Here is a 26,072-nt window from a genome sequence, read left to right as displayed (position 1 = left end):
GAAATGTCTTTTGGTTCCAAATTATGTATATTGTGCAGCCTCTGTATGTATTTTCCAAGTGATTTAAATGAATTTGAATCAGCTCATTAGGTTCCAGACTGGTGCTGAACATAATGACTCATTCCTAAATTAATATTGTCTACCCTGAACTACTCCTGTCTAAATCACTTTAATCACTGGAAAGATTCATACTTCTCAAAAGGACGGCCACATTCAAATGAATTCTGAAACAGTTCATTAGGTAATGATGTCATTTATGTTCCCTGGGTCAGCAAGTGTGTTCCTGCTCAGCTTTAAAAATGGACTGACTATGAGCAGATAAACAGGTACTTTGTATGCATTTGACATTCGTACATGCACAGAAGGGAGGCATTATGTTGGCATGAAATGCTTCAATTTGGGACATTGCTATATCTCAGATTCAGTCTCATTTTTTTTTCTTTTCTTAGCTTAGCAGCTTTATTGGACACATGTTCCTGTCTTTCAGAAGCAGTTAATGTGTCAAATGCTTTGTCACATCTCACTGACACCAGACCGTTAAAAAGGAGGTTCTAAGTGGACTCTAGCTTGGGCACAACATAAAGCATGCTTTTAGAGAGAACACCATATTTGACGTTTAAATGAAGGCTACTTCAGGAAGACCCTGGAAACAGTAGACCTGATTACATTTCTATGGAATAGCAGATAAATAATCTAAGACTTCCCCCTCTATCTGTTCCTTGAAATTAACAACAACAACAACAAAATAAAAACTGGGAGTTGAATGTGCTTGCCATCTTAGCATACTGATGACTGATCTTTGAAATCAACTTGTCCAGCAGTTCTTGAAGGTGTATCCAAGAATAAATGTCAGGCTGATTCCACATGAATCACCAGGGGAAGAGTTCCCTACCCTCTACTGGAAGGTCCTCCTTCAGGTGAGACCCACAAGGGCATGTGATTCATCTTAGTTCACAGTGCTAGAAATAAAACAAGAACTTAAACTGTGATTCTAATAGCGGATTCGCTAATTTACTAATCTGTTAAATCATCCAAAGGAATTTAGTATGTCAAATATCTACCTGTTACTGAGTGAGCTAGACCTTACACAAGAATTTTTAAATATTATAACTAACTTAATCCTTATAGCAGTTTTATGTTATGGGCAGAACACAGTTGGGACAGGTAATAGCTGCTCTGTGATTATTGGCATCTCAGTGTTGGAAGACTTGAAGCTGGAGGTGGCTCAGTGGCTAGGGACTAGAATGTTTTTGGTATTAGTTTCATTACCCTTTGATGATTGATGCTGGCCAGCTGGTGGGAGCTCACCTGGCCTTCTCAGTTGTGACACCTACACGTTACCTTCCTATGAGGCCTGGGCTCCTCAAAGCATGGTGGCTGTGCTCCCTGATGGGTGGGGAGCATTCCAAGAGAGCCGGGATGAAGCTAAATCACCTTTGCATGACCTGGCCTCAGAAATCAATTAATTTCACTTCTGCTCAGGTCACAACCCTGACTAAATTCAAGAGGAGGGAACATACAGACACACTTCTCAATGGAAGGAGCATCAAACTCACATTAAAGAGTATAAGAGATTGTTATGGCCGCCTTTAATGCATGAAATCTGACAAACCCTCTACTTGACTAAAATCATGGGAAAAAGCCACTAGACCAGAGAGCATGAGCAAATAACCAAATACTATGGATTTCTCTGTAGGCTTATGGGTATAAGGCCCCAAGTAAAGCTTTATAATGAAATTCTAAACAGCATGTTTAAAATGCTATGCTGGTGAACCAGTGACTATATTTATGTGACTCTTTTCTTTTAATCAGGGACTTTTTCTTTATTCTGTACACTAATGCACAGAGCAAAGTGTCTCTCGGTCTCCTCAGGCAGAAAAGTTGCCCATTTTCTTTATATTAAATAAAAGAAATGGTTTGAGGAAAGACACACAAGTTAAGGGAAAACCCCTCAGGAGAACACACAGTATTGAAACCTGAAAAAATGGATTCTGCTAAAAACTTGTTTCATAATAATTTTAATTTTTTTTTTTTTACAAATTTCACAATTAGATTAAGGTATGAAACACAAATATTTTGAGAGTGTGACTCTAATTGTAACTAACACATTTTCTCCTCTTGTAGGGATGATTCACATGGATAAATCGTTTTCTAACCTGTCCTACCTCCAAAGTTATCCAGGATATTTTTTTTTCCTTCCATCCAGGACAAGAGTGACAAAATATGAAACATACAGGAGCTCAAGTGGTGAAGGTAGTAAGTAAAGGGGCTGGAAACAAGAGAATTCTTTAGACAAGGCATATGCTATAAATATGATATGTGTGTGTGTGTGTAAGATGGGAAGAGAGAATAATCACCTAGCAGAGAGAATTCTGCAAAATAATGGAGTGTACATTCTCAATCTAAAGAATGTATTAAGCATTGTGCTTCAGATAATTGCTCCCTGTAGGGAAGTGACACTGATGTTTCCTAGTGTATTAAAAATCTTTAAAAACCTGTTAATCTAGATTTTATCCAAAAAACCCCAAATACTTAAAAAAAATTATTGATGAGAAATTCATTTTCTATAAAATATTCTAGCACAGGAGAGGAGTTTCTTCATATTCTGCTGTCTCATGGTATAGTACTTTGGGGAAGGCTCTATTCCTCCACTTTCTTGTCTTTTAGGAATAATTACCCCACTGTTGGGAGGGGGAGCTTTTATGTGTGAATCAAGGTCTTGATCATGAGATGCTTTAAAGGTGAGACTGACTGTCCATCACATAATCCTGAATCACTGGCAACCAACACAAAATCTGGTACCAGCAGTCCTAACAAAAGAATGAAAAAAATATATCAAAACATTGTTTCAAAGTTTGATAACTTTTGTAACCTTGGTCTAATTCCAAAAGACCAAGGAATGGACTTCAAGCCTGAAATAGACAGGGATAGAAATCACATGAGGTAAATCTTTCTTTTTTTATAGTCCCTGATGGAAACATAGAATATAGTCAATTGGCCCAGCTGGGTTGAAATAAATCATTTTATTCTAATATATTTTTTTTTAATTTCTGAAAAATTATGTATAAACACATTTTCATTTCAGGAAGTTTCAAACAAAAAAACCTATCCATGCTCATACCTCAAAGTCTCCCTTCTTCTTTACTCCCAACCCTCTTCTCAGAGAAAACCTTGGTTTACATTTAGACATGTACTTCTTTTTCTATGTATATATCACATTTATACAGTACCCAAATGAATCATTCTACGTATTGTTCTGAAATTGGCTCCCCCACACACACTTTTAAGCGGAAAATTTTTGAATTGGTGAGTGCTGAATTGCTTTCTTTATCTGTGTTTCTTCTTTTGCAAGATTGTGTAATACCTCATATTGCCATATATTTAAAAAAGCATTTCCTTATGGATAAGTGTCTCTGTCCCTAGTATTACTTTTAAAATCAATCTGCAATAACAAATCTTAGATATGCTATTTAGGCATATGCACATGTTCCTTTTTTTTTTTTTTAACATTTTATTTATTTATTTGACAGACAGAGATCACAAGGTGGCAGAGAGGCAGGCAGAGAGAGAGGAGGAAGCAGGCTCTCCACGGAGCAGAGAGCCCGATGCGGGGCTCGATCCCAGGACTCTGGGATCATGACCTGAGCCGAAGGCAGAGGCTTTAACCCACTGAGCCACCCAGGCGCCCCGCACATGTTCCTACCGTACATTTCTAGGCATGTGTTTTTGATGAAAAGAACTGAATCCTTTAAAATACTGAACTCAACAAATATTAAATTTCACTTGCTAGTACTAACCTGCATTCCTTTTAAATGTCTAACAAATTTAATATTCCACCACAAATGAGGATATCTGTTTCTTCACATTCTTGCTAACACAAACATTATTGATGCTTATGATTTTTCCAATTTAATAAATGAGAACTTAAAATTTGTTATCAATTTACGTTTCTCTGAATGTTAGTGAATTTTGGTATAGGTTCATATATTTATTGATCATTTTTTTTCTCTTTATATGAATTACTTGTTCATATTTGCCTAATTATCCCTCAGTCCTTTTATTCCTTTTTATTATTATTTTTGTATATTGTACATATTTAATCCATGATTTCTTAAATATGTTTAAAATTTTTCTTTCTGCCTATATATTTGAATTTAAGATAATTTATGTCTTTGTAAGTTGAGAATGAGAGAATGTGACCTGGTCATGCAACTTAATCTCTCTATGCCTTATTTTTCTCAGCTAGAAATGATAATAACATAATATGGCATTTTGATAGTTGAGCAGATACAGTGTGTTAGTACACATAAATTGGGTAGCACTGTACCTGGTACATAATAAGCAGTCAATAATGTTAACCATTATAGTTTTTGTGAAACTACTTCATGTTAGTTAATAACTCTTTAATTGGTGGATTTTGTTGTCATATTTTATTTTTGTATCAGTGTTCGTAAATGAGCCTGGCTTACAGTTATGTTCTGTACTGAGCTTTATGAATTCTGTTAGTTTCACAAAATCAACTAAGCAAAGCAATGTAATTCCTCTATGTTTTTGTTCTCTTCAAGAAGGAGGCAGGAATTTATTTCTGAAGGTTACTCATTTAGTTTCAGAGGTTCTTAACTCCAGTTTCTACTTAAGAAATAATCCACAACTGGATAAACATACACATGGCGCCTATCCAAGTTTTCCAATCAGTGTTAATGATGAAAGGTCATGTGTCTGAGAGATGATACAAACAAGCTGAAGTTATCATAACTGCACTTCATTCTTCACTATAAACTTTTCTCTCCTGAGTGAGTAGTACATGACTTGTCCAATATAAACAGTCTTGATGAGGTCAGAATTCATTGCCAAAGTCCCACAAATTCAATTCCTATCATTTGTTATCCACTCACAGCCATGCAAACTGTGGAGATGGGAAACAAATACAGCCATATAGCATTACTTGGCCACAAAAAAATCCCAGTGATGTAGACATTAAGATAAAGTCTATGATGTATCTTATTTTGATGAAAACACTCACCTGAAAATTAGAAGGTTGATGTATTTCTATATCAACTGAATACAAGGAGAACTCGGAGAAGACATCGACAAAATATTTATTGAAGCCAGGCAGAAGTCAAGTCTCTGAATAGAGCCCTTTTAAAAAGAGGAGATATATGGAAGCAAATGTTGACCAACTAATAATTCTTCATGAATGACATTCCTGATACTGATGGAAGAAAGAGATAAAAGTAAGGCAAGATGGAAGAAATGGCAGTGTGGGAGATAGTATTTGAAGAACACAGGTAAAAGGAAATGAGGATGAAGAAGGATTAGAAAACAAGGGCAAATAAGAGAACTCAAAATTTCAAAGACTTTTATCTTTTAAAATTTTTCTCTAGTCATTCATACAAATAGACAGCATTTTTTCCTTTTGTCTTATGTTTCTGTTTTATTCAATTACACCAGTCCTTGAAGGCTTTCTTTTTTCTGATTAATGTCATTATTCAAAACATATTTTGGAGTGAAAGATCTTAAACTGAATATAGCAAGAAAATCACGTTTTTTATGTCTCAAAACAGAAACTCTGTATAGAATCAGCATACCACAATGTTCTAAAGTTTAAAAAGAAAAAAAAGAAAATCCTTTTCTTCCCTTATCTCTGCCAGAAGCTTTAGAATCCCAGAATTTTATATGTTAGGATATACAGTCATACATTTTATCATCTCTTATATACAAACCTCAGGGTGTACATTATTTTTGTCTGAAAGTAGATGGTACCATAGGCAACCACATGGTTTCCTATTCCCCACTATTTAAAGGAAAACAAAAAATAATACTTGTGTTAAAATAACTGAATGGGTTAAATCAGCATGTTGAGCTATCTTCTGTTTAAGAACGTTGAGTAATGATGTCTATCAAATAACTTTGTAACTTATACATTCATAAAGAAGGTATAGTTCCATATACTGAGTAGGTACTCAAAAAATAATTATGATGAAATTATCTCTCAATAAAATAGTAAGATTTAATTATTTAATAAAAGTTAATTATTTTTTGTTTTTAATTCTTCTTATTAAGTTATTGAGAGAAAATAAAAATGTATTCTTTTTTAGACTTTTAACAGTTCAAGTCATGTTCTGTTATAAGAAAAACAAATTCAGTGTTGGAGCACTTTAGTTCCAGTTAAATTAAGTAGATTTCAGAAGTTTCAGTCAGCTGATGAATTATAAAACCTAGATACATTACAATGTTTATATTTTAAAGCAGCAAGGGTTGTCAGAAAATGAGGGCTAGTGAATAGAAGTCCAGAGAGGAGAGACCCAGCTGAGGTGAATGGAAGACCCCAGTCATTTTTGCACTGGTGGCATTTATTAGGTGTGAGTTAGGAATTGAGATGTGTCCCACATTTCAGGCAGAGGGATCTTCCTAGGGAAGAGAAAAAGACAGCAAATCTTTCATCCATTATGCAGAGCTAGAATGAGAAAGGACACAAACAGGGAGACCTCTTATACTGTTGTGCACTTGCTTCTAAAATCTGATTCCTGAAGCTGTGCAGAAAACTAAAGAAATAAGCCTAAACATTCCAAATGGCAAAGGACTGTCCTCGTCTTTATGCGAACACCAGGGAGTAGGCAGTGTGCAGGCTAGGAGGTGTATAGGCTTGGGAAAAGTAGAAAACCTCGTGCCTTAGAAATAGAGGCAACCAAAGATCTCTTTACCAAAACTGTAAACTGATTTGGATTGAGGTTGTCAGCCCCACGTTCTTTCTGCCTAAAACAGAGCACAATGTTAAACCTGTCTGGCTGAATATTATATAGTATGGAGTCTCTGGTTCTTTTTTACACAATCAAAACACTAAACTTGAAATAATATCAAGACTATGTGACCAGTAACCAACAATTAAAAAAAAATAGAGAGATTAGAACAAGATCCATGAATATTGGAATTAGCAGAAGATTATGAAATATACAAAAATAATTATGAAAAATATGCTCATGGGATAGACCCAAAAATGGGGAAAAGAGATAAGAGGATGGAAAATTGCAGCCCCAAACTGGAACCTATTAAAAATAAATGGACATTTATTTTTAATAAATAAAAAAAATATTAAAAGGTAAATATCTGAAATTAGGAATTTTGGGGTGAATTTAACAATAGATTGGACATAGCATGATTAGTGACTAGAAGAACAGGTAAATGAAAAATACAAAACTGATGCACAGAAAGAGGAAAGCAAAAAAAGGTGAGAGACATGTCACACACATTCAGTTAGTCTAATAGTTGCATAAACGGAGTTTCAGAGGGAGAAAAGAGAAAGAACATGGCAGTAGAAATAGTTAAAGAGATAATCACCAAAAATTTTCCACAGCTGATGAAGACATCAATCCAGACACAAAAATTAGCGGAAGAAGAAACTGAAAATCTTAATCTCACATCTGAATCTGAATCAAGAACTTGAATTGATCATTAAAAACAATTCCAGAAAGAAAACCCCAGACCCACATGGTCTCAAAGTGAGTTCTTGCAAATATTCAAGGAAGAAGTAATACCAATATTGAATGAATTCATCCAGCAAGTAGGAAAAAGAGGCGGCACTTTTCCAGCTCCTTTGTAAGACCCAGGGAAACCAACACCAAACCTTTACCAGGATGTTAAAGGAAAAGGAAAATTACCAACTAATTTCTTTCAGCCACATAAATGCAGTGATCTTAATTCCAATCCTAGATCCAGCAACATATAAATAGGATAATATATCACGAAATGTGTGGTTTATTCCAGGAATATAAGGTCGCTTTAGCATTTGGAAAAATGCATGCATATGTTCACCAAAAGACAGGCCCATGAATATTCATAGCAGCAGTATTCATAAAGCTAACCTGGAAACTACCCAAAGGGTGATCAACAGTTGAATGGATACATAAATGACGGTATATTCACACAAGGCAATACTATATAGCAATGAGAAGGAACAAAATATAGCCACTCACAAATATAGTATTGAGGGAAACAAGCCAGAAAGAAAAAAAAAAAAAAGTTCCTATTTAAGATGCAATTTGCATAAAGTACAAAAAGAGGCAAAGTAATCCATGATGTTAAAAGTCTGGATAATGGCTCCCCTGGGGTGGAAGAAAGATCATGATTAGAAGGAGGCACAAGGGAGGCTTCTGTGTGTTGCTACATTGTGTGTTACATTTGTAAAAACGTATTAAGCTTTACACTTACACTATATCTACTTTTCTGTATGCATCCTCACTTCAATGCCAAATTAAGGAATAAATGTGTTCTACTTGCGAGAAGTGCCTCACTTCAGGACTACTATCTAACTAAAAAAAAAAAAAAAAAAGTTTAGTCCCCCCCATCCACCACTCATCATATTTGTTATTTCAGTGACAATATTCAAATAAATAAAATGTGTGGGATGAAGTTGTATTATTTAAAGTATCAGAACTCTGGTTATGATTCATTTACTTAATAGAGGACAGCATTTGTCTTTCAAATATGATTACAAGTTTACACTTTCTGCAGGTGGAATTATTTACTCCAGGATGAAACAGAAGATACCTACTGATCAAAAGTAAAAAATAAAAGATATGGCTGGGAAAAAAATAATCCTCTCTAACAAATCCATTAGAGAAGTAGTTTAACTTTGAACAGCATCGTTTACAGAATCAATCTCATAATTTTCTCTTTTGGCAGATTTTCAAAGTTTTCAAAATATAGCTATTTCTGTAATTTAAGTCCCACAGCAGTGATGCTGAGTTAATTTTCTAATTTCTTAGTATGAGAGTCAGTCTGCATAATCAGTTTCCGAAACAATGGTTATGTATTTCCCCTGTTAAATATCTGCTTAAAAGAGAGAGTATTCTTTGATCTGTGACTTACAACAGAGAAAGATAAGGAAGCTAAATACAATGGCTTCAAATCAACACATTTTAAAAAATAATTTAAATTCAATTTAATTAACATATACTGTATTATTAGATTCAGAGGTGGCATTTGGTGATTCACCGGTTGCATATTACATGAAGTGCCCTCCTTAATTCCCATCACCCAGTTACCTCATCCCCCCACCAACCTCCCCTCCTGCAACCCTCAGTTTGTTTCCTATGGATGGTACTAGAGGGTATTGTGCTAAGTGAACTAAGTCAGTCAGAGAAAGACAAATATCATATGATTTCACTTATATGTGGAATTTAAGAAACAAAACTGATGAACAAAAGGGAAGGGAAGGAAAAATAAAACAAGATGAGAACAGAGAGGGAGGCAAAGCAAACCATATTTAAGAGCATCTAAAATGTGCTGAGTCTAACCACTAGCTCTGTGGTAGTTAATATGCTAACAGTGGCTACTAGTTTGTAAATAATAAAATTAAAGCAACTTTACTTTTTAAAAAGATTTTATTTATTTATTTGACAGAGATCACAAGTAGGCAGAGAGGCAGGCACAGAGAGAGAGGAAGGGAAGCAGGCTCCCTGCTGAGCAGAGAGCCCGATGCAGGGCTCCATCCCAGGACCCTGGGATCATGACCTGAGCCGAAGGCAGAAGCTTAACCCACTGAGCCACCCAGGTGCCCCTAAAACAACTTTAAATAGTTGAAATTAATAATGTGAATAAAGAAAATGTAGGTAGAAAAGAAGCAAGGATTTATGTTCATAGTATAGAGTTGAGGAGGTGGCTAACCAGGAAATGCATTTATTTACATTCCTCAGATAGATAAAGTAAAACTAGCCCTCCTGAAAGAAACAGCTTTTTGCAGAATATTGTGTTTTCATGGAAATGTAAAAAAAATATAGTACAGATCAATACAGTCGGCAGTTGGCAATAGATTGTCAGAACACTGGCTTTTGCATGTTCCCTATAGACAATGGGTCCTTACGTAAGGGTAAGGGCAGAGCCACGGGCAGAGCCATGACTAGGTTTCCTTCTTAGTGAGAAGACTCAGGCATTAGACTAGAAACAGATCTGTGACGGTGAGGAGCTGAGCAAGAAGGGTGGCCATGGATTCATAGAGGACCTCCCAAAGGACATGCATGGGAGGATAAATCATTAAGTGAAATTTGGATACAATTCTCAGTGATAGTCTGTTTTTTTGTGTGTTTGTTGTTTCAATTTCTTTTATCGGTCATTTTAGATGCTCTTAGAGTGATATGCCCTAGAAATGCCCCCTACCCTCCACTTACAGAGTCCTAGTTTCAGATCTGAGAGTAAAAGCGTCTGGAAATCCTTCCCAGATAGCTGTAATATTCTTTGTTAAAGGAACATTTCCAATCATCAGTGTTTCTGATGTGCTGTGTAAACATTCCCATGAGACTTCTGCAAACAACTGTGGACCATTGTGGGTATGCATTTGTAGGTATCCTAAGATATTTACCCACTGACTCATAATTTTTTAGCCCATAATAACAAAAGCCCTGTATGTGCCTTGAAAGAAATTAACCATTACTCTGTTGGCCCATCACTCTTCCCCATTGGAGGGGTTAGGTAATCTTGCAAAATGCCAGTTAACCCAAATACTGGAAATTTATTATATTCTAAGGTAGAGGAGCTGAAGCAAATACAAGTTGGGCTTTTATCTTCAAGTATGGGTTCAGTATCCTGAGAAACTAACACAGGGCTGGTAACATGTTAGAAGGTCAGTACATGCTTAACTGAACTGAACAGACTGGAAGAACTTAGTATTTTTCACATGTGAGAAGACTTTTTTATTATACCAACTAGAAAAGCCTTGATTTCTTCCACAAATTGGCCAAAAGCTATTTCTGTTCTAATGTTTGTATCATTGTCTACCTAGACTTAAATTATTAAGCTCTGATCATTAATTTAGTAAACTTCATGGGGAACAGTGTGGTCACAGTGAAGTATTTCATAGTACATCATCTGTATTTCATACAGGAGTATGAAAATCAGAATTTTGTACTTGAGCTTATCTGTGACTTGGGTTAAGTCACTGGCTTTTCTGTTACTTAAGTTTGCCATTTAGATATGTCATTTCCAACTATGAGCTACTTTTTATCTAGGGGTTTTTGTAAAAGGTAAAGTGGTTGTTAGTAAGGTCCTTTGAGATTATTTGAGGAAAAGATCTGATCTGTGACATGTGATAGCTTATTGTTTTCTTAAATCAGTCAAGTGGAAAGTTCTAGTTCAAGAAATTATTAACAAAATAGTACTCAGAAAGACTCAAAGAGTAAATGTCCAGAGAGTGATATGCACAAAAAATATGCACGAATGATATGCCTCCTGCCCCCCGACAATTTTCATTTTTGTAGGCAGCCGTGAAAAAAAACGGCTTTAACAAGCATATCTACCTTAAAAATTGTTACTTTCGTAAAACAAGGGAGTTTCATCTAAATTATTAAGAAAGCCATCAGACAGTTGAGTTTTTGGAAATGATAAACTTTAAACACTGAAGATTAATTTCTTTGGTCCATTTTGCATTTTTTCCCTCAAAACCACAGCAAAGATAAGCTTTATATTTTACATTTTTGTTGAAATCTCTTTTTACAAAGATATTCTTATTTCAGATTGCTCTTGAGATATTAATTTAATTACATCAAATAATTGGACTGTTTTGCATACACAAATAACATTTTGTTATTTGGCTGGGTTGTGGCTTCCATCCTTTGTTGAAAAAAAATTAATTGTAATCTAACTGAAACAAAGATTAGATAAATTAATGTTAGTTCCCAATGTTAAAATCAAGGCACTATTAATATTTTCTAGATCAAATATTAGTAGGCTTACTAAATATTCATTAATTTTCAGAAACCTAATATATCTAGAAATTCATTGCACAGTTTCCCTCCCTCCCTGTTCCACCACTGTATCCACTGTTGTATTTACAATCACTAACAATGGAGTTTTGGTTGGCTACCTACTCTTTATGTCACTCTGCATGACTGGCTGTTGTGCTTCCTTTGTAAATGCAAGGAAATTAAGAGCTCAAGAAAAGAGAAAGGAGTAAGATTTGCTCCAGCTAATAGCATTCTGTGTTTTTGGGTTATATTCTAGAATTGCTGCCTGTTCTCAAATTCTTTTGAGCTAAAATTTGCCCAAGTAGAGAAGACAATGGCTAAACTATTGATTTTATTTGCCACATGAATGTTTGTCTTATTATCCCTAATATCCAATGTTCTAAATCATCTATGGTGCCTAATACAGATCCAGGCACTGGGGCAAAATTTGCAAAACATTATCAGTGGTGACACAGTTGTTATGATGAAGATGAGCTTCTATCATAAAAAGTTTCTGGCAAGAATTTAGTACATTTATCAAGTACTCCTAGAAAATGATCATGCACCAAAGGATTTCACATGTTACTGAAAAATGAGTCTGGGGTAGAAATGGTGGTATAAATTGCAGTGTAATGTGATATAACATAAATATGTTTACAGTCTATCATTTGACTTTTGGCTGCTGTTACTGAATATTTAAGTGTCCTCTGGGTGCCTGCAAATTGCAAAGCTTCAAAAATGGAATTCGGTGAGCAGTCCTTTTTGTTTAAATAGCCTGCCACAATAACTCACCTGCCATCAACAAAATGGGCCTGAAGATGAAAAAATGGTAGCATCTGGAAGCCAGTTGATAATGTGTTTTTGGACTTTGGATAAGCTGCTTATTTTGAAGAGCTGCTGCCAATATCTCTTCCCACCACCAAGCTGTCAGGAGCATTTTGTAGTCGTGCTTAGTGTAGTGCATTTATGGATATGTTTGCCTGGGTGTTTGAATGATGAAATCACAAGCCTGTGTGTCACTTGAATAAGAAAGCTGGAAAACAGTCTTGCCTTGCTAGGTGTTCAATAATATTAAGGGTTAGGGAATTTGAGGGTGGGGAAGAAAAAACGGAGGAAGAAGGAAGAGAAGGAGGGAGGAAGATACTGCCTAACTATGTATCAGACTTCCTTGACTATAATAAATCCAGATTGTCATTCGAAAGCAATGTTATACAGTAGAGATAAATACAAACCATATATATGATGACCAATTTTCTGATAGTCACACTTAAAAAGTAAAACCAAATGGATGCTATTTGTAATACTATATTTTAGTTAATCCATACTTGTACCATTTCAACATGTAATCAATAAAAAACTACCCATGGCATATTTTACCTTTCTTTTGTACTATGTCCATGATCTGGTATGTATTTTACATTTGAGAACATCTCAGCTCAGGTTAATCACATTTCAAGCACCTAATTGCTTTATGTGGCCAGTGGCCACTGTACTGGACACTGCAAATCCACAGTTCCTTATAAGATCAGGCTAAAGCCAATCCCCAGAGAAGAATGCATCACTTTTTAGCTTCTACTCCTGTCCTATCCTGCTTTTCTCATCCCGTTCTCCCCCCAAACATCATTTGTACAACATTTCTCATTTCAGACTTTGCTTCAAGGGAAATTGACCTAAGCTAGGGCTTAATAAAAGTCTGTAGTGAAAAGAAGGCCCATATGTACCCCAATGTTCATAGCAGCAATGTTTACAATAGCCAAACTGTGGAAAGAGCTGAGATGCCAGATGAATGGATAAAAAAGATATTGTCCATATATACAATGGAATGTTACTCAGCCATCAGAAAAGATGACTACCCAATGCTTGCATCAACACGGATGGGACCGGAGGACATTATGCTGAGTGAAATAAGTCAAGCAGAGAAAGTCAAGTATCATATGGTTTCACTTGCTTGTGGAGCATAAGGAATAACACAGAGGCCATTAGAAGAAGGAAAGGAAAAGTGAATTGGGGGAATAGGAGGGGGAAACCAGCCATGAGAGACTGTGGACTCTAAGAAACAAACTGAGGGTTTTGGAGGGGAGAGGGTGGGGGGACAGGTGAGCATGGCCGTGGGTATTAAGGAGGGCACGTAGTGCATGGAGCACTGGGTGTGGTGCATAAATAATGAATCTTGGAACACTGCATCAAAAACTAATGATGCATTTTATGGTGACTAACATAACACAATAAAATAAAAAAGTCTGTGGTTCTTAATGATGAATCCAACAGATTTCTTCTTGATATGACCTCATACTTGTCATAACTCCTGTCTCCCTTCTGAACTTCTACTCATCTCTTTCCATTTCCACTTGAATTGGCGAACACAGTGGTGTTCTGTAGGAACCGCCATAGTCAGCTACAGCACCTCTCCCTCTCCATTGAAAAGGACACACCGAATCACATGGTAGGGTAACCAGCACTGATAACTATGGATTTGGACTCTATTTTCCAATATGGAACTAACTTTTGTGCAAGGTGTTCATAACACTTCTATCTCTAGAATGGGTTCTGCCTGTTTGTAATTTCTCCAAATGCAATCCCAGGGTCACTAAGAGTTTTCAGTGTGAACGATAAGTACACTGAGGTAAAATGTCAAAACAGAAACCCTTTTTAAAAGACTAGTGTCAAAAGGAGAATGGGATTTTGACAATTCCCTGTGAGATGTATTTGAATACGTCCTTTAGTTTATTCCTTTTTTTAATATTACTCACTCATTCCACTAAGAGAAACAGCAAGCATTTTGTTCCTCTCATCATTTGGGAGCAAAGTAAAAGACCTTACAAGCATTCCTGTTTTTATGTAGCCCAAGCATAGTGATGGGTAGATTGCTAACTGTTCCCAAGATGGCAGAAAATTGGCTAACAAAGAAAAGTGTTATGTATCCTCAGATGGACTCAAAGATAACATTGAAGCCGTCTGTCTGTCAAGCAGCTATGCAATTTTATTTTATTGACTTTTTTTTTTTTTTGCTGGCTTTTTGTTTGTTTATTTTTAAGACTTGAGCAGAAGCAAACTGGCAAGCTGCAAACCTGCTGACTGGCAAGTGGTAAGAACATTAATGACATTTTAAAATCAGTTCAGTTCAAAAGAAGTTGAAAGTAGAAAGTAAACTTCACAATTTGTGAATTAAGCTTCAAACAGTTCTGCAATTTGTTCTCATTCATTTGAATTCATGGTGATCTCAAGTGCACTTTTTCTAAGGAATTCTTCAGACTCAGTCATAATAGGAGGAACAGGTTGGTGAATGCAAATCTTTGTTTATTTCATCAGTGAAGATAATCAATTGAAATGGAGGATAAAAAAGATAATACTGAAAGAAAAAAAGAAGAAGAAGAAAGTAAACTATATCAAAGTAAACCAAATTGTTAAGGGAGAGGTAGAATATCATTATGGATGAGTGTCTCAATCCAGTAAGACAGCTGTAACAAAATGCAATAAACTGGGTAATTTATAAATGACAGAAATTTATTTCTCATAGTTCTGGAGCCTGGAGAGTCCAAAATCAAGGCACCAATAGATTTGGTGTCTGGTGAAGTTCCATTTCCTTATTCATAAATGGCCAGCGGTCTTCTGCCTGTGCCCTCATGTGGCAGGAAGGTAAAGGGAGCTCTCTGGGGTCTCTTTTATAAGTGAGCTAATCCCATTCATGAGGGCTCTGTTCTTATGACTTAATAATCAACTCACAAAAGCCCCACATCTTAATACTATCACCTGCGGGATTAGTTTTCAACATGTGAATTTGGGGGTGTACTTGGGGCAGGGCACATGTACAAATCCTCAGTTAATTGCAACAAATATAAAACTTGGAGTTAGAAGATTAGAGTTATATTCATAACATCTGACCTTGCTTGAAACACTGAACCTCTTGGAACCGCAGTGTTTATCTCTAAGTGGGAAGACTAGACTAAGATTGTTAAGGTTCCCACCAGTATGGTAGTTCTCTGATTCCAAGTTAGCTTGTCCAAAGATGCTTGATGTGGTACTGCCTGCTTTTCCCTAACTGGAGGTATATTCCTGGGTCAACAGGGATGGTGGAAAGAGTTTTGAGAAGAGATAAATTCAAGTTTAAATTCTACACCTACCACTTATCTATATGACCTTGAGCAAATTACTGGCTCATCTGAAAACCAGAGATAATAATACCTACTTCCCAGAGTTTTGCTGATGTCTTTGAACAATAGGCTTGGGGGGTGACGTGGGGAAAGCTTCCTTTTCTTTTCAATTATTGGAAGGCCATTTTCTTGACACATCTCCCCTGTATGCAAGAAAATATTTCTCCACAGGAAACTGGTTTCTTCCTTAGCCTATGCAAAGCAGTATGGGTGATAGAGAGGCATCTGGGACTCAGTCCACTTCCAGAAACAACTTGTGATGCCCCAGGGGATGCCATTCCCCATTAACCATCTCCCCAGAAGGGCAGTGGAACCTAAGAGGACCAGGTGGCTGTTGAAGTAAATAAGCAGACTGATACAAAGAAATGTTTCCTGAGATTCAAATTTACAACAACGGATCTAGAGAAATAATACAGGACATTACAGGAAAGGGGTAGAAGAGAAAGGGAAACTGACCTAGGGATCTGTCTGACTCTTGGCCAGGGCACCAGTGACTTTCAGTAAGCCTGGCATTTTGATCCACTGCAGAAGAGAGGATTTAGGACTTTTTCACAGCAAACTGCAAAAAGAATACTGCTTTATATTTCTCATAATATAAAATAAAGCCACTGGCATTGTAGTTCATCTTCTCTGGTGCTTTCTCAGTGGATGATAAGCAGACCAGGTTGTGATGGTGAAATATTTTTGCATGACTTTTTTGAATAAATGAAGATATTTAGTATGTCAAATCATCATTATATCTACTATCTCCTGTTTAACGTGTCCGGGAACGTAATTTTTGATTTGAGCAATTTGCATATGCATATTGTCTCATTATCTTAATACAATACTGTTTAGGAAGACTGATTCCTAAATACATGATGGGAATACAATTACCCTGATGAGCTCTGGTTTAAATTATCAGAAAACTTTCTAAATGTGTTTACATTTTGGATTGTATAAATTAATCATTAAAACAAGAATTAAGGATTTAGCCGAAAGGTTGTATGGCTTCTTAACAAGGTTTTCCTTTTTTTTTTTTTTTTTCCTTTTCTGCATGTATACCGAGGCGTTCCTTATTCACTGTGAGTTATGTCTAGACTACTAATACCCTGGCAGAGAAGGGAAAGGAAAGCAAGAGAAACCTGGTATGTAGGAGAATCACATCAAGGCAAAAAGAGGTTGAATCTTTTATTTATTTTTTTAAGAAAATTAGATTTTTACCAAACCTATAAATACTAAATAAAATTTAGTAATCTTTAGTAAAACTTGTTTGCATGAATAATACCATTTTATTTTATTTATTTTATGCTTTTTGAAGAACTCCATTTTAAATATGAGCGTCAGCTTTGACGTTTCATGTCTATTGTAAACTGTTTGAGGATAATAATCAGTACAGACTAAAGGAACACAGATAATCTGTCACATTACCTAATCATTCTTTCATATATTCATTGATTCCAGAAAACATTTACTGACCACATGTTATGTGCCAGGCACATAGCCAAAAGCCAAGAGTATAGCAATAGCGATGACAGAACCTGTGTCACCGGGAACCATCAGCTTAGTGGAACAGAGATGAATGAGCAATTACCACTGACTTTTGTGTGGCTCAAAGCTGAGAGCAAGACCACTCCAAAAAGCATAGCACTCCCATGGTCGTAATTAATATGCCTTGTTCCCCCTACCAAATGCAAGCAGATATTTGGGTTTTAAAACCTTCTTATGCTCATAAAGACATGAATATGCTGTACTCTCGCTGAGATTTGCATCTTATACAATTTCTTGTTCTAGCTAGTGTTCTTTCTATTCTATAAAAATACCAAGTGAATTCAAAGGGAGAGAGGAAAAGAAGAAATGGGGACAGGAGGAGGAAGAATCATTCTACTATTGCATAGTTGCAATGTATGAACTCTGGAGTCAGAAACATCTAGGATTTAATTCCCTGTCCTCCATTTCTGGTTATGTGACTTCGAAGAAAAATCATTTCAGCTTTCAGAGACTCATTTCCTTTTTCATACTATGAGGGAGGAGATACCTATGCCACAGAGTGACCAAAAGGATTAGAAAATGTATTATGTGCATGAATAATGGCAGGGAATATAATACTGAAATGCCATGGATGCAGGAATCCTACACAAAAAAAGTTATAATTCAGCAGACATATCAGCATTTGACTGCTTAGATCACTGAAATGACTCAGAGTTCCAAAAGCTCTCCTTTTGAAAAACCTTCTTGGACCTCTTCATCTACCCAAATTCTACTGAAATTTCAAAGGCCCCCACTTAGCTCCACTCCCTCATGGAAGATGTTCTTTCATACCCCAGCCCTCCTTGAACTGTTCTCTGAACAATCCTAAAGCATCAGCATTTGAAAAATGAATAAATCTATAGGCAGGACATTTAAGGTGATGATCTTAATAAAAGAAACAAAAGCAATGACCAATGTTTGCTAACATAGTGTTGCCATCAGCCTCTTTGAGTCTTGGTTCTTTCATCTTGAAGCAAGAGTAGAACTCCCTATGAGTAGTCAGTGAACAATGGAATGTCTAACATAAACATGAGGGCCTATAACATGAATCATGCAGATTCTGGTTTACTCTCTGTGCCAGGTTCCTAGGGCTAACATAATAAATAACAAATAACTGTAAACTGGGTGGCTTAAAACAATGGAAGTTTATCCTATGACAGTTCAGGGGCCAGAAATCCAAAATCAAGGTGTCAGCAGTATTGGTTCCATCTGGAGGTTCAGAGGGAGAATCTGTTCAATGCCTCTATCCTACCTTCTGGTGATCACCAGCAATTTTTGGCATTCTTGACATAGGTTGTAGTTACATCACTCTGTTCTCTATCTCTGTCTTCACGTGGCCTTCTTCCTTGTGGGCATCCTCTGGATTCTGTTTCCAAATCTCCTCCATTCTCTGATTAAGATACCAGTTGTTGGATATTTAGGACTGTGGTATGACCACATTTTAATTTATATAATTTTATCTGCAAAGGTCCTATTTCCAAATAATGTCACAATTTGGGACTCCTAGTGGACATGAATTTGGAGGTGGGGCCACTATCCCGCTCAGTAGATTTTAATTCTATTCTGGTAACCCCCCCCAATAGCATCTTATATAATGCTGAGCATATCAGAGCTCCTGAACAGGTAATATTTAGGTGATAATGAGCCTAAGCTTTTCCAAGAAAGTCCTTAGCTTCATAGTTAAAGACTGTATCCCTTAAGCTTCAAATGTACTGTCTAAAAAATTCACACACAAAAAAATTATTAGCACAGCAAGACTGAAAGTGTTTTTTTAAAAACCCATACCCATATTAGTGATGACTAAGTAATAGCATAAATGTAAGAGGCAGGAACACTTCCTGCTTAAAGGACAGACCAAGGCCAGCGTTTTCCTTATACTGTGAAAATGTGTCTAAAAGCTAGAATCGTACCCACATGCAAGCAGGAATAATTTTTCAAATGAATTAGATCTTTTTACTCTCATCTCAAAACCCACATTTCTGTGATACTGTGTGTGCTCTTTGCCTACGGTTTTGTCATTGTCCTTTCTAAAGTTGGAAGTCGTGAACTAAGAGGACTGAGTTAATCCTAGGATCTTTTACATCTGAGATGATATGTCCAGCTAGCCTTTTATTTTGCCATTACAGTTTCTCTTGTGAGAATGTAGGAGATTTTGAATGTCTAACCCTTTTTGGGATTTGCAAAGATATGCTTTTGGCAAACTGACATTTGCAGAAGTGGTTTGGGATTTAACAGTCCCTCTCCCACTTATTTTACAAGTCACCACCTCTGTTTCTTAATATTATAGCAGAATATCCTAATATAAACATTTAAAACAACATACACAGAAAATTACAATATGTTGTGATTAAGGGTGTATTACTGAATAAGGAATTCAGCCTGCAAAGTTACTCTAGCAAGGCATCCATGGATGTTACTCAAATGGGGGTATACAACCATCTTTGGGGATTGCCAATAGAGTTCATGCTTTTACTTTGGGATAAACTCTATAATCCTGGGGCGCCTGGGTGGCTCAGGAGGTGAAGCGTCTGCCTTTGGCTCAGGTCATGGGTCCTGGGGTTGAGCCCTGTCTTCTGGTTCCCTGCTCAATCATTTTTTAAAGATTTTATTTATTTATTTATTTATTTATTTATTTATTTATTTGAGAAAGAGAGAGAGAGAGAAAGCGAGAAAGAGCAGAGTGCTCCGGCAAGAGAGGGAGCATGAGCTGGAGGGAGGGGCAGAGGGAGAGGGAGAGTAGTCTTTCCTCTGGGCAGGGAGCCAGAAGCCAGGGCTCCATCCCAGGACCCTGAGACCATTACTCTGCCATAATCATTCATCCCTGAAAACTAATGACCCTGAGCATTCTTTGAATATACTAAGCTTCCTGACTTCTATGTCTCTGCGCATACCAATTTTCTTAACTGGAATGTCTTCTTTCCCTTTGGGTTATACGTTGTCTGTAGTTAGAGATGTATGTGTCTCCAGGGGAAAACAATCTATAGTACTGTGTCTCTTCTTAAGTACACAAAATTAGGTTAATTATAATTATTGATTATAAACAAAAATAGAGTCAGTATTATCTCTGAACCAGGCAGGTGGCTTCCAGAAGTGGAACGAAGGCAAGGCCTCCAGCTCTGCTCTTTTGCCATTCTCCTGTGTTGGCTGCATCCTCAGAGTATAGATGTTCCAGGAGGTGCATCCAGGCATGGGTGGCAGAAAAAATTAATCACTTTTGTCTTGTGGTTCTTTTCTAGGAGAGAAAAGAAAACTTCCTCAGAGCCCACAGCAAACATCCTGATTCATAGGACTGTGCCTTATCTTCCTAATTCCTGAACCAGATATCAGGTTTTTGGGATTCACATAATCTAATTATTTGAGGTGAATAGATGTTGAGGTTCCACCACTTTATTAGGTTGAATGCCACAACACTCTGGAAATGAGGACAGAGGCAACTGATATTTGTCATAACCTTTACATTTCAAAATCCAGGTCCAAGGATACTTTATGGTCTTGTGCACCCAGGTCCTCACTGTGAGGGAGAAAACAAAGTCTTCCTTTGATAGCTCCATATACTAATTATATGATATTCATCAATTAACTTTGGTCCTCTGGAATACACTTGTGTTCAAAATAAATAATTTTGGTAAGAAATTATCCTCTCTATGGGTTTTGTGTGTATTGACTACGATTTTTACACCTGTATCTATGTTAAAGTTAAAACTCCAGTGCATTTACAATGCTATAAAAATATACATAGTAGTTTAAGTAAAGCTGGATAAATAAGAGAGATAAAATAGTATGTTTAAGATGGGACTGATAAGATGGTTCAGCAGTTCCCATCTCTCATTTGCTATTCCTTCAGTCTCCATCTGCACTATTTATGGGCTTGCAAAGCTGTCACTTGGCCATTGTCCATTATCAGAGATGTACCAAAGATCTTTCTGCAGTAATTGAAATGTTCTATTTCTATGCTATCCAATATGGTAGCAACTAGCCAAATGCCCATTGAGCATTTGGGATGTGGCTAGTGTGACTAAAAAATGGAATTTTTAATTTTATTTCATTTGAACAAACATATGGCACTAGGCTTAACTATATTGGACAGTCAGATCTATAGTCTCAATTCCTATCTTGCCTCTCTTCATACCATCTATTTCAGGTATAACTAACCATTTATGCCAAGCCATCTCATGTCTAATGTACCTCTGTCATCGTCTTTCCCTTGCCTACAATGTCCTTCTCTTTTTATCTACTTGATAAACTTGCTCCTGTTTTTATTTTTTTAATTTTTATTTTTTATGATTTTTAATTTATTTGACAGAGAGCGACACAGTGAGAGAGGGAACACAAGCAGGGAAGAGAGGGAGAAGTAGGCTTCTCGCCAGGCAGGGAGCCCAATGCGGGGGTCGATCCTAGGACCCTGGGATCATGACTTGAGCCGAAGGCAGACACCTAATGACTGAGCCACCCAGGTGCCCCTGCTCCTCTTTTTAAATCAAATTTTCATTTCCAATTAACCTATTCAACTTTAATTACTGGTAATTAATTAATTACCCTTTGAAGTTCCATGATAGTGTGAACCACTATTATACTGTTTAAAATAATTTTAGGTGAAACTATTATGTTACTGCTCATTGTTACTCATCTCAATGTGATTGCAAATAAACTTAGCTTTAGGCGTGTATTTTTTTATAGAACTATAATTTTCATAAGATTCATCGATATTGTGACTAAGAAGTGTCAGTATATCATTATGGGGATTATAAATTTGCTATCTGGGAATCCATGGAGACAGTGGAAACAGCTCTGTGAAATTAATTGGCACTATCAAATTCATCTAAATTAGGTTAATGAAAAATAAAAACAAAGTCAAATTGACTATTGCTATTATAACTATAAGGGATAACATTTCTAGAGAAGAAGCATGAAACACGGCCCATTAGTAAGAAATACTATATAAAATTGTTCAATGAGAAATACCCAAACAATGTTATAGACTATACAGTTAGTGCTGAAATATACTGGGAAGACTACTGAATCCCCAGTATCAGTTTCAGCATTAGTTAGTGAGGTAGTTGCCATAATGGAAACAAGGAAAATGTGATTCTCATCTCACCTTTTAAATTTGCAGGCTCTATGACCTCGGGTGTCAGAAGTTGAAAGAGCGTAAGTATCCTTCATACTGAGAAGACACTTTGAGACCAAAAAATGATGGAAGCCATCCCATAATGTTTACACAGAGTTTTATTCAGAGTAACTTACTGACAAGGGGGAATTGGGGCTGGTGAATGCTCCAGGCAGCTACACCACTATTCTGCACACCCATTCTCTGCCAAATCCTGACCTTAATCCCCAGCTTTTATGGAGTAAAGTGCATGGTGGTGAGGTCACAGGGTGGTTATCTACAGTGGTGCCATCTTTGCACTACCTTCAAGAAGATCAGAACAGGGGCGCCTGGGTGGCTCAGTGGGTTAAAGCCTCTGCCTTCGGCCAGGTCGTGATCCCGGGGTCCTGGGATCGAGTCCCGCATCGGACTCTGCTCAGCAGGGAGCCTGCTTCCTCCTCTCTCTGCCTGTTTCTCTGCCTACTTGTGATCTCTGTCAAATGAATAAATAAAATCTTAAAAAAAAAAAAAAAGAAGATCAGAACATTTTGGTCAGAGCATACATTAACTTTCATGAGGCTCAGCACATGTGGCCCCCAGAGAGGTCATCGGGCAGGCATGAACAAGACCAAAGGTGGAGCTATCATTGTTAGCACTCCTATGTCGAGAATGTTTCTTAACTATTCTGAAGTTTTCCCAACTACAAAATTACCTGGCTCATATGCAATCACATGAGGTAATGCATGTGAGATGTATTCTATAAACTGTATTATAAAGGCATTGTCATTATGGTGATGATTGTTATTATTATTATTTCCTGGTCAATCTATTCAATAAACAGTTTCTGAAAACCTGTCTTTTATCTGTCCTATGTTATCATCTCTTTCAACACATCTATTTGGTAGTCACAGGAACAAAAGTTTACATTCATGGAAAAGTTCTAGCAAGTGTCCAGATATCCAAGTCTAAAAAACAAAGTGTTTAAGATCTAGCAACCTGAAGGACAAATCAAATTTGATACGACAAATCAATTTGATACAAACCATAAATCTCCTGGGTTCTACAGCACCTTATATTCCTGCTCAATAAACATACTGAAAACTATATCAATTTCCTTTTCTACCCACATAAAATCTTCAAATAATCTTTAACCACATCATATTCTTTATTTCCAAAGTATATAAACTCCATTTCTTTCCCTCTCAGACATCGTTGTAACTCTTTCATTATCCCTCATTCAGATTACAAATTTCTTGATGGGTTTTCTTTCTCCCACGATTGTTTCTTTTGATCTACCTTCCCTGATTTTTCCTGATTGGAATGTACTTTCCAAGTTCAAATATGTCATCATTTTCCTCCATAGATAATTTCTTCACCGCTTAAGGACTATGGATGAACCTAGGTTTCTTAGCTGGTTTACAAGATCCTTTGCCTCATTTATAAATCCATCTCCACCATTCTCTGATCAATCTGTCCATGTTGTCTGGATAGTGTGGTTTCCCTGTGAACAGAGTTTGTTTGAATAGTCTACTTCCTCTAAAACAGCATCCCTTATTACCTCTCTTCAGTCTCTTGACTGAAGAACTTTCATCATCAAGACTTAAATGAAAATAATCTGAGTTATACCAAGCTTCTCAAAACAGGACTAATCCATCACTCCTATAGGATTCTCATTAATGTGATCTTAGTTCTTAATAGTGAGTACTTCCCAGGGGTCTGAACATCCACAAATGACTGCAGAAACCTCCCTGAAGTCCTCAGCATGAAAAGGGCTTACGCTATAATAATAAGAAATAGCACACTTGGTATTTAGGAGCAGAAGGTCCTAATGGGCATCCTCGAATTATCCCTTTACTGGCTGTTCTGGCTAATCATAATTTAAGCCATTAGCGGGCCTCTATGAGATGCCAAGTGATTTCTTTACAAATGTTGTACAGGGGACAACGAGGGAATTGGTTCAGGATAACGATTCTGCCATTTTTATTCCTGCAAGTATTGGATAAAGCAGTGAATAGCCTCACCCCAGGGTTGCAGTGCTCAGGAATTTCAATTTTAAAAAGTAATAAGTTAAATTTCACCAAAAATGTTAACCCAGTGGTCTTCAAGTAGGACCATAAAATAAATGCAGATTTGGAGTTTTATATCAGATTCTATTTGAGTTAAGACTATACAAAATAAAAGATAGAACTGATTTTTTTTTTTTTTTGAGAGCTAGAGAACCTGCACTTCTTTTCAAAGGCTTGTAACTTAAAAACTGCTTCTATATTTCAGTCAAAGTTTTCTAAAAGGAATTTTTGTTCCGGCCAGAGATTTTACAAGAAAATGTTCAAATGGGGGAAAAAAAGAAAAAGAAAGAGCTTTTAACAGAAAGTTAATAGGGTAGCCTAAATGGAACCTGAAATGGAAGCATTCACCCCCTTAATGTGACTCTCTGTGGAACTTCAAAAGAAAAGACAGCCTGACAGGCCTTCACTAAATGCAGGAATGAGGGTGGGCTGCAGTTGTCATTATCTGGGATGGTTACTTCATTTCTGAATGTATTTTCTCTACAACTAAAGCAGTTGTTCATAGTATTTAGATTATTTAAACGTCAAAATACTCATTGGCTAGAAAATTAGTATGTTTCTCTGTGGACTTAGTTCTCAGCTCTGTGGAGAGAACATTCATATTGAGTTGTCATTTTTCATCTTAAGGAAAATGTACTCCTAAGAAAAAAGATATTAGAGATTCGTTCTTGTACCCTTGGAAAAATAACTGATAGTGTGATTTTTCCCGTTCTCTTACTAATCTTGTCATGAAAATGAGAGCTCAGAATGTCAATAGTTGTTTTCTAAATGCCAGTGATGATCTTTCACATTCATACAAATGAATGTTGGTGGACTATCCACTTGTTGTTTGAACAGTGGCTCTTTACTTAGTATGAGGTGACACTTGGAATATTACTTCAACTTAAATTACTTCATCCTCAATCTTACCCAAAACCTGAGACATAAAATACCATTATCTACATGATCTAACCTACATTATCTAACCTCTGGGTTTTTGAATTTAGCTTTAGGTCCATTTATAGTTGAATAGTTTTTTTATGGAAACACAAAATATAAAATTTAATAACCCAGTATAATTGGTTCTCAACTCAGAATAATATTTATCAGCATGTGATTCACAACCAAATGTCTAATAAAGAATATATCTAAGCTATAAATGCTATAGTCCAGTTTTCATCTAAATTCCTTCTAGCAAAAAATCCTGAAAAGGACAAAGCCTATGTGGGATCCTAGGGCCAGGGAAAGAACATTGCACTGATCAGAAACCACAAGTGATGGAGGCTTTCTGAGATGGGTCATGGGATAATGAACAGCCAGATCCCCCCTGTGTCCAAAGTATGACAAGGTTAACACACGAGGGCTCAAAACCAGATGGAGCCAGGAAGCAGGCATAGAGGAAGAGCAGATGATGATCAAGAGAAAGTGTAAGCCCATCAATTGATGCTATTGGAACGGTATTGGGTATGATACATGGTACCATCTGAAAAGGCACAGAAATGGAATAGACATGAACTCCCCCCCCACCAGATTTTATTTAGTTGAAAGAGAGAGGGTAGGAGCA

The sequence above is a fragment of the Lontra canadensis genome, unplaced genomic scaffold (assembly GCF_010015895.1).
Source record: "Lontra canadensis isolate GAN:19392208 unplaced genomic scaffold, GSC_riverotter_1.0 scaffold20, whole genome shotgun sequence".
In the NCBI taxonomy this organism is placed as follows: Eukaryota; Metazoa; Chordata; class Mammalia; order Carnivora; family Mustelidae; genus Lontra; species Lontra canadensis.
The sequence above is the reverse complement of the archived record's forward strand: the minus strand, read 5'-3'. Positions refer to the sequence as shown.